Source organism: Pongo pygmaeus, chromosome 14, assembly GCF_028885625.2.
Source record: "Pongo pygmaeus isolate AG05252 chromosome 14, NHGRI_mPonPyg2-v2.0_pri, whole genome shotgun sequence".
NCBI classification, from domain to species: Eukaryota; Metazoa; Chordata; class Mammalia; order Primates; family Hominidae; genus Pongo; species Pongo pygmaeus.
This window is the reverse complement of record NC_072387.2, coordinates 8,214,429-8,231,222: the sequence shown is the minus strand read 5'-3', so window position 1 is coordinate 8,231,222 and position 16,794 is coordinate 8,214,429.

Sequence of the window (16,794 nt, the reverse complement as noted above, 5' to 3'; positions counted from 1 at the left end):
CCTGATCTGAATTTGCATTGCCTCTATGAAAACTTCATTTATCTAATAAGGAAATCAAATGATTGTAGACCTATTTACCTTAATTTTGTTGCAATCACTGTTGCTGGGTTGCTGTATATATATTCCGGGCAATATATGACTGTAATAACAATACAAAATACTGAATAATTTAGCTTGTAAAAATCCCACAAATTTTATGAAATTTCACAGCACAGCTACTTTTGCTTTTGAATCTCTTTCCAAAAGACATGAGTAAAATATCAACTTCTCTCATAGAGATTTTAAGAGCAAAGCAAGTGAATTATTAAAATAGGAAGTATGTACTTAGCACAACTTTTTATATGCACCCTTTACATTTTCAGTATTTTAAAAAATGAGGTTATCTTAACTCTCTAGATTTTTTTATTATTATTATACTTTAAGTTTTAGGGTACATGTGCAAAATGTGCAGGTTAGTTACATATGTATACATGTGTCATGCTGGTGTGCTGCACCCATTTAGCACTCGACATTTAGCATTAGGTATATCTTCTAAAGTTATCCCTCCACCCTCTGCCCACCCGATGACATTCCCCAGAGTGTGATGTTCACCTTCCTGTGTCCCTGTGTTCACATTGTTCAATTCCCACCTATGAGTGAGAACATGCAGTGTTTGGTTTTTTGTCCTTGGGATAGTTTACTGAGAATGATGATTTCCAATTTCATCCATGTCCCTACAAAGGACATGAACTCATTATTTTTTATGGCTGCATAGTATTCCATGGTGTATATGTGCCACGTTTTCTTAATCCAATGTTGGACATTTGGGTTGGTTCCAAGTCTTTGCTATTGTGAATAGTGTCTCAATAAACATACTTGTGCATGTGTCTTTATAGCAGCATGATTTATAGTCCTTTGGGTATATACCCAGTAATGGGATGGCTGGGTCAAATGGTATTTCTAGTTCTACATCCTTGAGGAATCACCACACCGACTTCCAAAATGGTTGAACTAGTTTACAATTCCACCAACAGTGTAAAAGTTTTCCTATTTCTCCGCATCCTCTCCAGCACGTGTTGTTTCCTGACTTTTTAATGATCGCCATTCTAACTGGTGTGAGATGGTATCTCATTGTGTTTTTGATTTGCATTTCTCTGATGGCCAGTGATGGTGAGCATTTTTTCATGTGATTTTTGGCTGCATAAATGTTTTCTTTTGAGAAGTGTCTGCTCATGTCCTTCGCCCACTTTTTGATGAGGTTGTTTTTTTTTCTTGTAAATTTGTTTGAGTTCATCGTAGATGCTGGATATTAGCCCTTTGTCAGATGAGTAGGTTGCGAAAATTTTCTCCCATTTTGTAGGTTGCCTGTTCACTCTGATGGTAGTTTATTTTGCTGTACAGAAGCTCTTTAGTTTAATTAGGTCCGATTTGTCAATTTTGCCTTTTGTTTCCATTGCTTTTGGTGTTTTAGACATGAAGTCCTTGCCCATGCCTGTGTCCTGAATTGTAATGCCTAGGTTTTCTTCTGGGGTTTTTATGCTTTTAGGTCTAATGTTTAAGTTTTAAATCCATATTGAATTATTTTTTGTATAAGGTGAAATGAAGGGATCCAGTTTCAGCTTTCTACATATGGCTGGCCAGTTTTCCCAGAACCATTTATTAAATACGGAATCCTTTCCCCATTACTTGTTTTTCTCAGGTTTGTCAAAGACCAGATAGCAGTATATATGCGGCATTATTTCTGAGGGCTCTGTTATGTTCCACTGATCTATGACTCTGTTTTGATAGCAGTACCATGCTGTTTTGGTTACTGTAGCCTTGTAGTATAGTTTTAAGTCAGGTAGCGTGATGCCTCCAGGGTTGCTCTTTTGGCTTAGGATTGACTTGGCGATGAGGGCTCTTTTTTGGTTCCATATGAACTTTAAAGTAGTTTTTTCCAATTCTGTGAAGAAAGTCATTGGTAGCTTAATGGGGATGGCATTGCATCTATAAATTACCTTGGGCAGAATGGCCATTTTCACGATATGTTTCTTCCTACCCATGAGCTTGGAATGTTCTTCCATTTGTTTGTATCCTCTTTTAATTCAATGAGCAGTGGTTTGTAGTTCTCCTTGAAGAGGAATTTCATGTCCCTTGTAAGTTGGATTCCTAGATATTTTATTCTCTTTGAAGCAATTGTGAATGGGAGTTCACTCATGATTTGGCTCTGTTAGTCTGTTATTTGTGTATAAGAATGCTTGTGATTTTTGTACATTGATTTTGTATCCTGAGACTTTGCGGAAGTTTCTTATCAGCTTAAGGAGATTTTGGGCTGAGATGATGGGGTTTTCTAGATATACAATCGTGTCATCTGCAAACAGGGACAATTTGACTTCCTTTTTTCCTAATTGAATACCCTTTATATCCTTCTCCTGCCTAATTTCCCTGGCCAGATCTTCCATCTCTATGTTGAATAGGAGTGGTGAGAGAGGGCATCCCTGTCTTGTGCCAGTTTTCAAAGGGAATGCTTCCAGTTTTTGCCCATTCAGTATGATATTGGCTGTGGGTTTGTCATAGATAGCTCTTATTATTTTGAGATACGTCCCATCAATACCTAATTTATTGAGCGTTTTTAGCATGGAGGGTTGTTGAATTTTGTCAAAGGACTCTTCTGTGTCTATTGAGATAATCATGTGGTTTTTGTCTTTCATTGTGTTTATATGCTGGATTATATTTATTGATTTTTGTATACTGAACCAGGCTTGCATCCCAGGGATGAAGCCCACTTGATCACAGTGGATAAGCTTTTTGATGTGCTGCTTTATTTGGTTTGCCAGGATTTTATTGAGGATTTTTGCATCAATGTTCATCAAAGATATTGGTCTAAAATTCTGTTTTTTGGTTGTGTCTCTGCCCAGCTTTGGTATCACGATGATGCAGGCCTCATAAAATGAGTTAGGGAGGATTCCCTCTTTTTCTATTGATTGGAATAGTTTCAGAAGGAATGGTGCCAGTTCCTCCTTGTACCTCTGTTAGAATTCAGCTGTGAATCCATCTGGTCCTGGACTTTTTTTGGTTGGTTAGCTATTGATTATTGCCTTAATTTCAGAGCCTGTTATTTGTCTATTCTGAGATTCAAATTCTTCCTGGTTTACTCTTTGGAGGGTGTATGTGTCGAGGAATTTATCCATTTCTTCTACAGTTTCTAGATTATTTGCATAGAGGTGTTTGTAGTATTCCCTGATGGTAGTTTGTATTTCTGTGGGATTGAAGATTGTATCCCCTTTATCATTTTTTATTGCATCTATTTGATTCTTCTCTCTTTTTTTCTTTATTAGTCTTGCTAGTGGTCTATCAATTTTGTTGGTCCTTTCAAAAAACCAGCTCCTGGATTCATTAATTTTTTGAAGGGTTTTTTGTGTCTCTATTTCCTTCAGTTCTGCTCTGATTTTAGTTATTTCTTGCCTTCTGCTAACTTTTGAATGTGTTTGCTCTTGCTTTATTACCTCTTTTAATTCTGATGTTAGGGTGTCAATTTTGGATCTTTTCTGCTTCCTCCGGTGGGCATTTAGTGCTATAAATTTCCCTCTACACTGCTTTAAATGTGTTCCAGAGATTCTGGTATATTGTGCATTTGTTGTCATTGGTTTCATAGAACATCTTTATTTCTGCCTTCATTTCGTTATGTACCCAGTAGTCATTCAGGAGCAGGTTGTTCAGTTTCCATGTAGTTGAGCAGTTTTGAGTGAGTTTCTTCATCCTGAGTTCTAGTTTGATTGCACTGTGGTCTGAGAAACAGTTTGTTACGATTTCTGTTCTTTTACATTTGCTGAGGAGAGTTTACTTCCAACTATGTGGTCAATTTTCGAGTAGGTTTGGTGTTGAAAAAAATGTATATTCTGTTGATTTGGAGTGGAGACTTCTGTACATGTCTATTAGGTCCGCTTGGTGCAGAGCTGAGTTCAATTCCTGGGTATCCTTGTTAACTTTCTGTTTCGTTGATCTGTCTAATGTTGACAGTGGGGTGTTAAAGTCTCCCATTATTATTGTGTTGGAGTCTAAGTCTCTTTGTAGGTCACTCAGGACTTGCTTTATGAATCTGGATGCTCCTGTATTGGGTGCATATATATTTAGGATAGTTAGCTCTTCTTGTTGAATTGATCCCTTTACCATTATGTAATGGCCTTCTTTGTTTCTTTTGATCTTTTTTGGTTTAAAGTCTGTTTTATCAGAGACTAGGATTGCAACCCCTGCCTTTTCTTGTTTTCCATTTGCTTGGTAGATCTTCCTCCATCCTTTTATTTTGAGCTTATGTGTGTCTCTGCACGTGAGATGGGTTTCCTGAATACAGCATACTGATGGGTCTTCACTCTTTATCCAGTTTGCCAGTCTGTGTCTTTTAATTGGAGCATTTAGTCCGTTTACATTAAAAGTTAATATTGTTATGTGTGAATTTGATCCTGTCATTATGATGTTAGCTGGTTATTTTGCTCGTTAGTTGATGCAGTGTCTTCCTAGCCTCGATGGTCTTTACAATTTGGCATGATTTTGCAGTTGCTGGTACCAGTTGTCCCTTTCCATGTTTAGTGCTTCCTTCAAGATCTCTTTTAGGGAAGGTCTGGTGGTGACAAAATCTCTCAGCATTTCCTTGTCTGTAAAGTATTTTGTTTCTCCTTCACTTATGAAGCTTAGTTTGGCTGGATATGACATTCTGGGTTGAAAATTCTTTTCTTTAAGAATGTTGAATATTGGCCCCCACTCTCTTCTGGCTTGTAGAGTTTATGCTGAGAGATCCACTGTTAGTCTGATGGACTACCCTTTGTGCATAACCCGACCTTTCTCTCTGGCTGCCCTTAACATTTTTTCCTTCATTTCAACTTTGGTGAATCTGACAATTATGTGTCTTGGACTTGCTGTTCTCGAGGAGTATCTTTGTGGTGTTCTCTGTATTTCCTGAATCTGAATGTTGGCCTGCCTTGCTAGATTGGGGAAGTTCTCTTGGATAATATCCTGCAGAGTGTTTTCCAACTTGGTTCCATTCTCCCCGTCACTTTCAGGTACACCAATCAGACGTAGATTTGGTCTTTCCACATAGTCCCATATTTCTTGGAGGGTTTGTTTGTTTCTTTTTATTCTTTTTTCTCTAAACTTCCCTTCTCGCTTCATTTCATTAATTTCATCTTCCATCACTGATACCCTTTCTTCCAGTTGATTGCATTGGCTCCTGGGACTTCTGCACTCTTCACGTAATTCTCAAGCCTTGGATTTCAGCTCCATCAGCTCCTTTAAGCACTTCTCTGTATTGTTTATTCTAGTTATACATTGGTCTAATTTTTTTTCAAAGTTTTTTAACTTCTTTGCCTTTGGTTTGAATTTCTTCCTGTAGCTCGTAGTAGTTTGATCATCTGAAGACTTCTCTCAACTCGTCAAAATCATTCTCCCTCCAGCTTTGCTCCATTGTTGATGAGGAATTGCATTCCTTTGGAGGAGGAGAGGCACTCTGCTTTTTAGAGTTTCCAGTTTTTCTGCTCTGTTTTTTCCCCATCTTTGTGGTTTTATCTCCTTTTAGTCTTTGATGATGGTGATGTACAGATGGGTTTTTGGTGTGGATGTCCTTTCTGTTTGTTAGTTTCCTTCTAACAGACAGTATCCTCAGCTGCAGGTGTGTTGGAGTTTGCTAGAGGTCCACTCCAGACGCTGTTTGCCTTTGTAACAGCAGCGGTGGCTGCAGAACAGCAGATTTCCATGAACCACAAATGCTGCTGTCTGATCATTCCTCTGGAAGTTTTGACTCAGAGGAGTACTCGGCCGTGTGAGGTATCAGTCTGCCCCTCCTGGGAGGTGCCTCCCACTTAGGCTGCTTGGAGTTCATGGATCAGGAACCCACTTAAGGAGGCAGTCTGCCCGATCTCAGATCTCCAGCTGCGGGCTGGGAGAACCATTGCTCTCTTCAAAGCTGTCAGACAGGGACATTTAAGTCTGCAGAGGTTACTGCTGTCTTTTTGTTTGTCTGTGCCCTGCCCCCATAGGTGGAGCTTATAGAGGCAGCAGGCCTCCTTGAGTTGTGGTGGGCTCCACCCTGTTCGAAGATCCCGGCTGCTTTGTTTACCTACGCAAGCCTGGACAAAGGCAGCGCCCCTCCCCCAGCCTCGCTGCCACCTTGCAGTTTGATCTCAGACTGCTGTGCTAGCAATCAGTAAGACTCCGTGGGTGTACGACCCTCCGAGACAGGTGCGGGATATAATCTCCTGGTGTGCCGTTTTTTAAGCCCGTCAGAAAAGTGCAGTATTAGGGTGGGAGTGACCCGATTTTCCAGGTCCATCTGTCACTCATTTCTTTGACTAGGAAAGGGAACTCCCTGACCCCTTGCACTTTCTGAGTGAGGCAATGCCTAGCCCTGCTTCGGCTTGCACACGGTGCGCTGCACTCACTCTCCTGCACCCACTGTCTGGCACTCCCCAGTGAGATGAACCCAGTACCTCAGCTGGAAATTCAGAAATCACCCATCTTCTGCCTCAGTCACGCTGGAGCTGTAGACTTCAGCTGTTCCTATTCGGCTATCTTGGCTGCGCCCACTCTCTAGAATTTTTAAATTATATTTAGAATTGTTTTTTCTATAGTTCACTGTATAAAGTATTTGCTTTTTTTAAAAAAAGCAAAATCATCGTTATGTGTGACCCTTGATAGGCCACAGAACAAGTGAATGTGCATGAGTGAGGCCACTTTCTTAGATGTCTGTAAGTAGCAGGGCCATGGTAGACCTGGTCAGTGGATGCACTTTACTAGATGGAACTTCTAGTTTACCTGAATATTTATCCTTGACAAGGTAGGGCTGAGCCTACACTTGCTTTGGATCTTTCTAGTACAAGAAATATTCACAGAAATTGTATCTAGATACCTTTTGTTTGGAAAATCCTGTTCAGAATCATAGTGTAATCTTTGGGACTCATGCTATGCTCATTTGACTTCTTCCCATATTTTTTTATGTTTCTTTTGGCAAAACTATAATGGTTTTCATTTTTTACTTAATATCACACAATTAAACTGTCCTTATTTGATCTTTATTGTAGCTTATCAGTGATAAAAAACAGGTAGTAATTGCCATTGTTTGCTTGTTTGTTTTCCTAATAAGGCCTGGAAACAGCCATTCCTTATTAAGCAAGTGTGCAATGTAACATATTTGCTAGAGTTACATGGATTATATATTTCTTAAAGGGAAAAATTTGAGAGTATCATGGATTACCACCAGGATTATTATTACAGTAGTTGCTCAGATTTGGTTAAGGAAGCCCAATCAAAGTATAGTGAAAGGATTATTATCTCTCTGCTAAGATTAAGATATTGTTTCAAGAATCTCAGCCCCAATAATTCCACAACATCTGAAAACAAGTGTTTGTGATCATGTGTAAACATGAAATTGTTCCAAGTAAGTGAGGATATTTTAGTTATGTGAAAGACAGTATCAATTGAAGGTTACTTTTTTTATATCAGTGGCTAGGATGGTGGAATTGGGGTTATTTCTACAGTTATTCTTAGATGATTACTAAACTGCTAAGAAATGCCCCATATGATTTGTATCTAGGAAAGAAAAAAATCAGTGTCCTACTGTTGTCATCTGTCAGAAATGTTCATTTTATTATGAATTAAATGTGGCTTTTGAAGTTACCTTGAATTCCTGGTGACCACATGTTTTTAACTGGAAAACCTGGGGAAAGTTGTCTGTCCCATCTACGCTGCAGTTTTTTTTTTTTTTTCTATGTTGGAACTGCTGTTTAGATGATGCTTTTACTATGCAGGAGAGAGTTTTTGTTAAGGATATATTTGAAGATTGGGTTTTCCGTAATGTCTTTCATTCTTTGACTTTGGCAAAGTGTACAGTAGATTTTCATGATCATTGCATACTTCTTGTCATTGAAATGTATTTTTATGTTTTTAAATGCATTCATTTTACACTTGTGACTTTATTATTGACTTTAAGAGGCAGAAATAAAAAAATAAAATTAAAAAAAAAGAAAATGAATGCGATCCACACACCTGCGTGTGTGAGACTATCACGGCAACAGCGACACCCACAGGCATTGCCGCCTTCACGGAGAGGGCATGGAAAACTCAAGACTATCATGGATGTTCAGTTCTACACTCCACCCTTCCAAGGTGGTTTCTCCCTGAAATCGTGTGTGAGCCCAGAGAGAAACTTCCAGTTTCCGTAGAATTCTGGAGAACTCAGAGAGACAGCCCCGGAAGCCCCCCCTTCCTGGCCGATCTGGCCCAACCTTCACCTACCACACATGGCCCTGTGTTTGTGGTCTCTGGCTTCAGAGGGCGGATTATCCAGGGCCCTTGGGTACTCATGCATACTCGTGAAGGGGTGAAGCTGGTGGGTCTTTATACGTGCCACTGGCGGGGTCGGACTCCTGACTGGACCTGCATGAAGCACAAAGGCCAACAGAGGTGCACGGGAGCTGCCAGCCACTCTCTGCCCTTGTCTCTCTGTGAAATTCTGGCCAGGTGCCCCCGTGATGGCTCTCCCGACACCTTCTGACAGCCCCTTCCCTGCGGAAGCCTGAGGATGAGGACGGCAAAGGGACTCGTTTGTAACCTGAACGAAAAAGATGCCCTGCCAGTGTGCTTTGAGTGGAACCCTTACCTGAACTGGCCAGAGAGACCTGCCTTTTAGAGTCCAGGATTCAGATTTCATGTCAGAATCGAAGGTTCAGGCATCCAGGCCAGGGTGGCAGGGAACCCACGCACACAGACGGCCTGTGCAATGCGGCCCACAAGGGTGCCACCCTCCCTCCTTGATCGCCTTCACCCCCACCAGGGCGTGGGGTACAGGGGGCTTTCGTTAGCCAGGCAGCAATGGTCACCCCTCTGCTATAGCTCAGAGAGGCTTCTCAGGCAGAAAGTATCTCCCAACCTGCCGTGGAACACGGGGATTTTGTGTTTGCTGTCCTGGCTCCTTCGGAAGTGGCGCTGACCCACCCTCAGACACCTGGGTGACCTCAGCACCCAAAGAGATGGCAGGGGGACCAGGATCCACACTATGGTGGCCTTCTGGGTGTGTGCTCAATGGGACAGCTTGGGCCGCTCATGCTGAGTCAAACAGATGGCAGGGGGACCAGGACCCACAGCAAGGCGGCCTTCTGGGTACCTGCTCAGTGGGACAACTTGAGCCGCTCAGGCTGAGTCACAGGAGCAAGGTGTGCTTGCACCGCACATGTCCCACATGAGTCCGTATTGGGGCTGGAGCCAGGGTCTCCAAGTCACCAGGGCACGTGGGGACGCTAAGCTGAGGCACACCTACCTCCGCAGCTCACGCCCATGGAGGCCTCTGCATGTCAGAAGCAGATGTAAGCCATCCAGACACCCTCCCAACCGCTCCAGGAGCTGGAGCGTTCATCTGCACTCGTATCCACCCTGCTATATGAACTCCTGTCGACCCCAGAATTTCAGCCAAAGCCACATCCTTTCCTAGCAATGGAGCAACTGGGGGAGTTGAAGGACGTGGAAGAGCCCACTTTTCTGGAACCACTCCTCAGCCAGGAAGAACACTGGGCTCAGTTGGAGGAGCTTTAGGACGCAGGGTTGGGAAAGGATAGGGACAGGGGGGTGGCCCTTCATTCGCGGTGAACATCTGGCTCGGTATGGAGACCTGTGTCTTCCCTTCCAGCTGACCTGTCTAGGATTCCTGAGTCCAGGTCCGGCAAGAGACTCCACAGAAAGGAGGGCTGTCATTCTTTTCTGAGCATCTCAGGGATTTCAGAGCCAGCACAGGTACTCAGAGATGGGCCGTCTACTGCCCATGCGCAGGTCCGTGGGCAGCCAGCTAGGGTTTGGGACCAGCCCAGGCAGGGCTCTCATCCCTTCCCCAACCCCCCTACGCCTTGTACCCCCCCGGCCCCGCATTCTTCAGTGGTGTAGGCGGAGACCTCCACCCCGGGAAACACCGGCCGGGGCAGTGGCCAGGCCTGCTCTCTTTTCTGTGGCTCAACTCCACTGCCCCCCCGCTCCACCATCACTCAGGCACCCGTGCCCTGCCATACTCCCTGGCATCACGTGGAGTGCCTGGCAACTAAATTTAGACCCCGAGATCTCTCACAAACTGTGGTTCTGCTCTTTCTAGGCGGGTGGGAAGCCAGGCAGAGATGGGGAAAGGAACGGAGACAAAGTGAGAAGGAGTGAAAGAGGGAGGAAAGGACGGATGAACGGAGGGAACTTGGAAGGGAGGGAGGGAGGGAGGGAAAGAAAAAGAGACGAATGGAGGGAGGGAAGGAGGGAGAAATGGAGGTATGGATGGAGGGAGAGTGGGAAGGAGAGAAGAACAGAGGGAGGGAGAGAGGGAGAGAAGGAAGAATAGAGGGAAGGATGTACAGAGGGAGAAAAGGAGCAAGAAACAGAGAAGGGAAGGCAAAGAGAAAAGCTGTCTTCTGCCTCCAGGACCAGCAGGACCTCGAACTCTAGGAAAATGTTGGGTGCCCAGTGCAGGCTGAGTGCTCGGCCAAAGGCTGTGTAGGCCGAAGGTGCCCTCACCAGCCCTCGGGATTGTCAGCCTGGGTTACTTCATCTGGGAGCGATTCAGACGAATTCTACCTCCCAAGGAATGAGCGAATTCCCCAAAGAGCAGAGCCGAGACTCGAATGGTTGTCTGTTTTTCATCCACATGGTTCACAGATGGCCTATCCCCACGCTAAGCCTGCAACAGAGCACGAGGCAGATACTCCCATCCACAAAGGAGTCACACTCAAGCCGAGTGAACCATGATTCTGGATTCCACGTTCCTTTGCCCTCTGCAAGGTGGCCTGTTGATCACTGGTCTCTGGCCCCTGAAAGCGTGACCATGTGGACTGTTTGTTTCGCGAGCTCTGTGGGGACACAGAAACCTCCAGCGAAGCGTGGAAAAGCGGCATTGTGTCTTCACTCTCCTTTGCAGTTTCCAAACAGGCTATTTTGGAGACTCCCCATGTTGCAGGAAACAGGAATGCATCATCAGGCTGTGATGCCTCAGTCCCCTGCCCTGGCTCCAGGCCCACCAGGAGGCCTCCCTTTCGCTGACACTCCAGGCCTTCCCCCAGCTCATGAGCTCCCGAGCTTCCAACACATTGCGCCGTCTCAGGACAGGGTGTTCTCGGAGACGTCAGGGCCCGGGGCCCACAGTTCTGGGATCCCCTCCAGTCCTCTGCCTTACCGCAGAAAAATTGTTTTGGATCCCTCGCTGCCCCTCCTGCAAGGCCCCCTCTTGCCCCACACACCAAGAGACGCCAGGGCTGCCCAGGGGCAAACAGCCTGCCCAGTACTTTTTCTCACAATGCCCACACAGTCGTCGCTTGTCCCGACGAGTAACCGCCCATGGCCAACGGGAAAGGGAGGCCCTGATTTGACCCACGCTGGCACTAGAGCCCCGGCAGCCTGATCCCGGGAAAGAGGGGCTGACGGACATCCAGACACAGCACACCAACACCACGAGCAAACCCACCCCGACACAAACACAGATACACACGGGTGCAGGCACACAAGCACACACACGGACACACACACAAGGACATACAGGCAAAGACACAGACACAGCTTGAAAGAGAGCTGGGGAGACTGGGATGGAGAGATAGAAATGTAGGGAGAGAGAGAAAGGTGGAGGAGGAGAGAGACAGAAGGTGACAGAAGAGCGAGAGGTGGAGGGGGAAATAGAGAAAGGGAGAAGGCGAGGGAGTTGTAGAGCAAGAGAGACAGAACCTTGGAGAAGGAGGCTCTGCTCAGGTAGACAGGGCAACTTTGAACGGGCCAGGGTGAGGTGGAGGGTGCTTGGGCAAGGCTAGAACAGGTGGTCACGACCGCCCAAGTGGGAAAACCAACGGAGCCCTGAGACGTGTTTTGTTTTGTTTTTTTTTCTTGGATTGGTTGGTTGCTTTGGGGGTGCGTTTCATAGGGTCCTTCTGTCTCCTAGGTGTGGACGTCCCTGAGATTTGTAGAGTGCACCAGTCCATCAGGTGGAAGCCATGGCACCAAGCGTGTCCACGGGGCCAGGCCTGGGTCTCTCTTGTGTCCTCAGGACTTGAGTTTACACGAAGTCAGTGGCAATGGGAAACAGGGTGCACAGAGATGGATTTATTCGTGGCTGGCAAAAACAACGTCCTTCCCCTGGGGAAAGCAGCCCACGTGTTCTGGAACGGAGGTCTTGGCTGGCAACTATGGGACCTGCTGCCCCAGCTTGGACATTTGCAGTGGCACTTGATGAATGAATTGAATAGCCTGGGGTCCGGGGAGTGGGAAGACACCCCGGAGGGCAGGAAACCCTAGCCTGCGCCTTTGGGGTCTAGTACCTGCCACAGCGCCCCAGCTGGAGCTAGGCTTCTGGTGGGGCTGCAACCAGGCAGAAGAGGTGGGATGCTGCCGCCTGGCGGTATTGCAGCTGCGGACCCCCACGAGAAGGTTTCATCTAGACATAAATGTTTTTCTTTCTTCAGCTGATATGTATCCTTAATTTTAGATTAGTGGTAACTCCACAAACTTAGACGTACAAAATATGATTGCCCACACCTTATAATCGCATTACCACCTCCCCTTACCATCACCTTTCCCCCTCCTCACCACCCTCAACCCGTAGACTAGGTCTCGCCATGTTGCCCAGGCTTGTCTCAAACTCCCGGGCTTAAGTGATATGCCTGGTTTGGCCTCTCAAAGTGCCGGGATCAGCGGTGTGAGTCACCATGCCCAGCCAACCACCACCAAGTTTTGATTCAGCAGCAATGTGTCGTGAAGCTAAGGACCCACAAATTTAGAAAAGTTTTTAAATATCATAACGTTTCTGTGAGGAAATAGTATTTGTTATTACATTTTTAGACTCTTTTATAATGTTCTTTTTTTTTTCCACTGAACACAGTACTAAGTAGTAATTGGAAAATCACAGCATAAGTCATACTACTTTTTCTAATACAGACTCCTTGGCTATTCTCTAAGCTAAACCTGATCACCTACATTGAGAAAAAGAAAAAGCCCCAGAGTGTGAGGAGACAGGAGATAGTAGCCGAACATCCAAAGAGGTGGGAGTGAATAAGGCAGATGACACAGATGAGATTTCCAAGGTCAAGGAGAAAGCCAGATCTTAAAGTGTGGTTTGCGAAGCTATACACCAATGGAAATCTTTTCTGAGAAGCCCTGGTTTCTTTCTTTTGCTTTTATTAGAGACCAACATCTTCTGCCCCATGCTCTTCAGTTTTCTAGGACTGGGCTTCCCCTTCAACGATCATTCATCTAAGTTACAAAGAAAATCAAACCCTTTGCATGGCTTGCAAGGGACTGGAGGACCTGGCTGCTTGCTCTTTTATTGCTTTTGAGGACATGGGACTGTCTGTGATTTTTAAGGAACTCTATGTTAAACATTTTCTAATTTCCATTTTGAGTCTTGTCTAAAATGTGTGAGTAGTGGAGATATTGGGATTTGGTATAGAAATCGCAGAAACATCACATCCAGATGTCGTATGTTTTCTGCTTTATAATTTCATATCCTGTGAAGGTTTGAAATGTGATTCTACAGAAATTCATACTCAATAATTTTATCAGAACACTAAGCCTCTGCCCCATATAATAAAACCTAATGTTATTTTACTTCAAAATTTTAAGTTTTTGGTATGTATTGACGCTAAAGCTGTAAACATTCTGTGCCATAATTCCTAAACTGTAATATGGTTTAATGTATCTACTTTCTACATTTAAAACATGTACTTTGCCATTGAGTAACTTAGAATATTGCTGAGCATGTATTAAATACCCATTTGTTTCCTGATTTTTAAATAGTTATCATTTTATAATTTTCTCTTGTTTAGTTTGAAGCTTACTAGGATTTTGTCATTGATATGTATGTGTGTATATATATATATACACACACAAGTATATATATAACAACATATGTAATTGATATATATCTATATGTTTTATATATGTGTATATACACAATTATGTGAATATATGCATGTGTACATAACATTAATTTTTTGACCAATAAAAATTGGATAATTATGCATGTCTACATTATAATAATTTCATAGATATATATTGTAAAATATTTAATACAATTAAGTTGATGAACATTTATATCACCTCACAGGGTTATGATTTTGTAGTGAGAGCATTTGTGGTCTCCTATTGTTGTAGCAAATTTTAAGCATACAAAACACTGTTATTAACTACATTTTAAAGCTATACATTAGACCCCCAAAATTTATTTATCTTATAACTGAAAGTTTGTACTCTTTGAACACCTTATCATTTTTTCTACCTCCAGGCTTGGTCATTACCATTGTACTCTCTGCTTCTGTGTGTTTAGGCTTTTTAAATTTTCAATTTAAGTGAAAAAATACAGTGTTTGTTTTTCTGTGCCCAGCTTATTTTGCATAGCATAATGTACCCAGGTCTATTCATGTTGTTGAAATAGCAGAATTTCATTCTTTTTATGGGTGAATAATATTCAGTTGTCTATTTTACCACATTTTCCTTATCCATTCAGCATCTACATATAAGTCATGTTTTTAAAATAGTACTCTTCACAGTTGTGAATAATGCTGCATTGAATACGGGGGTGCAGATTATTTTTGAGATGATGATTTTATTTTGTTTATAGACAGAAGTGGAATTTCGGGACTGTACGATAGTTCAATTTTTTAAAAATAACCTGCATACTAATTCTCATAATGACTCTTCCAGTTTACAACTCATTAAGACTGTACAGAAATATTTTGCCACATCTTTGTTAACAGTTGTCATATCTCTTTTTTTTGATATTAGCCATTCCAACTGCTGTAAAGTGGTATCTTTTCATTTGCAATTTTCTCATGAATGGTAATGTTTAGCATCTTTCTACACACCTGTTGGATATTTGAATATGTTTGTAAAAAATATTTAGTGTTGGTCGTTGGAGCCAAGATGGCCGAATAGGAATAGCTCCAGTCTACAAATCTCAGCTTGAGTGACGAAGATGGGTGATTTATGCATTTCCAACTAAGGTACCAGGCTCATCTCACTGGGGAGTGCCTGTCAGTGGGTACCAGACAGTGGGTACAGCGCACCACACATAAGCCAAAGCAGGGTGAGGCATCGCCTCACTGGGGAACTGCAAGGGGTCAGGGAATTCCCTTTCCTAGTCAAAGAAAGGGGTGACAGATGGCACCTGGAAAATCGGGTCACTCCCAGCCTAATACTGCACTTTTCCAATGGGCTTCACAAATAGCACACCAGGAGATTATATCCTGCACCTGGCTCAGAGGTACTTATGCCCATGGAACCTCACTCATTGCTAGCACAGCAGTCTGAGATCAAACTGCAAGGTGGCAGTGAGGCTGGGGGAGGTGCGCCTGCCATTGCTCAGGCTTCAGTACGTAAACAAAGTGGCTGGGAAGCTCGAACTCGGTGGAGCCCATCACAGCTCAAGGAAGTCTGCCTGCCTCTGTAGGCTCCCCCTCTGGAGACAGGGCACAGACAAACAAAAGACAGCAATAACCTCTACAGATATAAATGTCCCTGTCCCACAGCTTTGAAGAGAGTAGTGGTTCTCCCAGCATGCAGCTGGAGATCTGAGAATGGGAAGACTGCCTCCTCAAGTGGGACCCTGAACCCCAAGTAGCCTAACTAGGAGGCACCCCACAGTAGGGTTGGACTGACACCTCACAAGGCTGGGTACTCCTCTGAGACAAAACTTCCAGAGGAACGATCAGGCAGCAGCATTTTTGGTTCAACAATATCCACTGTTCTGCAAACACCGCTGCTGATACCCAGGCAAACAGGATCTGGAGTGGACGTCTAGCAAACTCCAACAGACCTGCAGCTGAGGATCCTGAATGTTAGAAGGAAAACTAACAAACAGAAAGGACATCCACCCCAAAAACCCATCTGTACATCACCATCATCAAAGACCAAAGGTAGATAAAACCACAAAGATGGGGAGAAATGGAGCAGAAAAACCGGAAACTCTAAAAATCATAGCACCTCTCCTCCTCCAAAGGAACGCAGCTCTTCACCAGCAATGGAACAAAGCTAGACAGAGAATGACTTTGATGAGTTGAGAGAGGAAGACTTCAGAAGATCAAACTACTCCAAGCTAAAGGAGGAAGTTCAAACCAATGGCAAAGAAGTTAAAAATCTTGAAAATAATTAGACAAATGGATAACTAGAATAATCAATGCAGAGAAGTCCTTAAAGGACTTGATGGAGCTGAAAACCATGACACCAGAACTACGTGATGAATAAACAAGCCTCAGTAACCAACGCGATCAACTGGAAGAAATGGTATCAGCGATGGAAGATGAAATGAATGGAATGAAGTGTGAAGAGAAGTTTAGAGAAAAAAGAATAAAAAGAAACGAATAAAGCCTCCAAGAAATACGGGACTATGTGTAAAGACCAAATCTACGTCTAATTGGTGGACCTGAAAGTGACGGGGAGAATTGAACCAAGTTGCAAAACAATCAGCAGGATATTATCAAGGAGAAATTCCCAAATCAAGCAAGGCAGGCCAACATTCAAATTCAGGAAATACAGAGAACACCACAAAGATACTCCTCGAGAAGAGCAACTCTAAGACACAACATTGTCACATTTACCAAAGTTGAAATGAAGGAAAAAATGTTAAGGGCAGCCAGAGATAAAGGTCGGGTTACCCACAAAGGGAAGCTCATCAGACTAACAGCAGATCTCTTAGCGGAAACTCTACAAGGAAGAAGAGAGTGGAGGCCAATATTCAACATTCTTAAAGAAAAGAATTTGGACCCAGAATGTCATCCAGCCAAACTAAGCTTCATAAGTGAAGGAGAAATAAAATCCTTTACAGACAAACAAATGCTGAGAGATTTT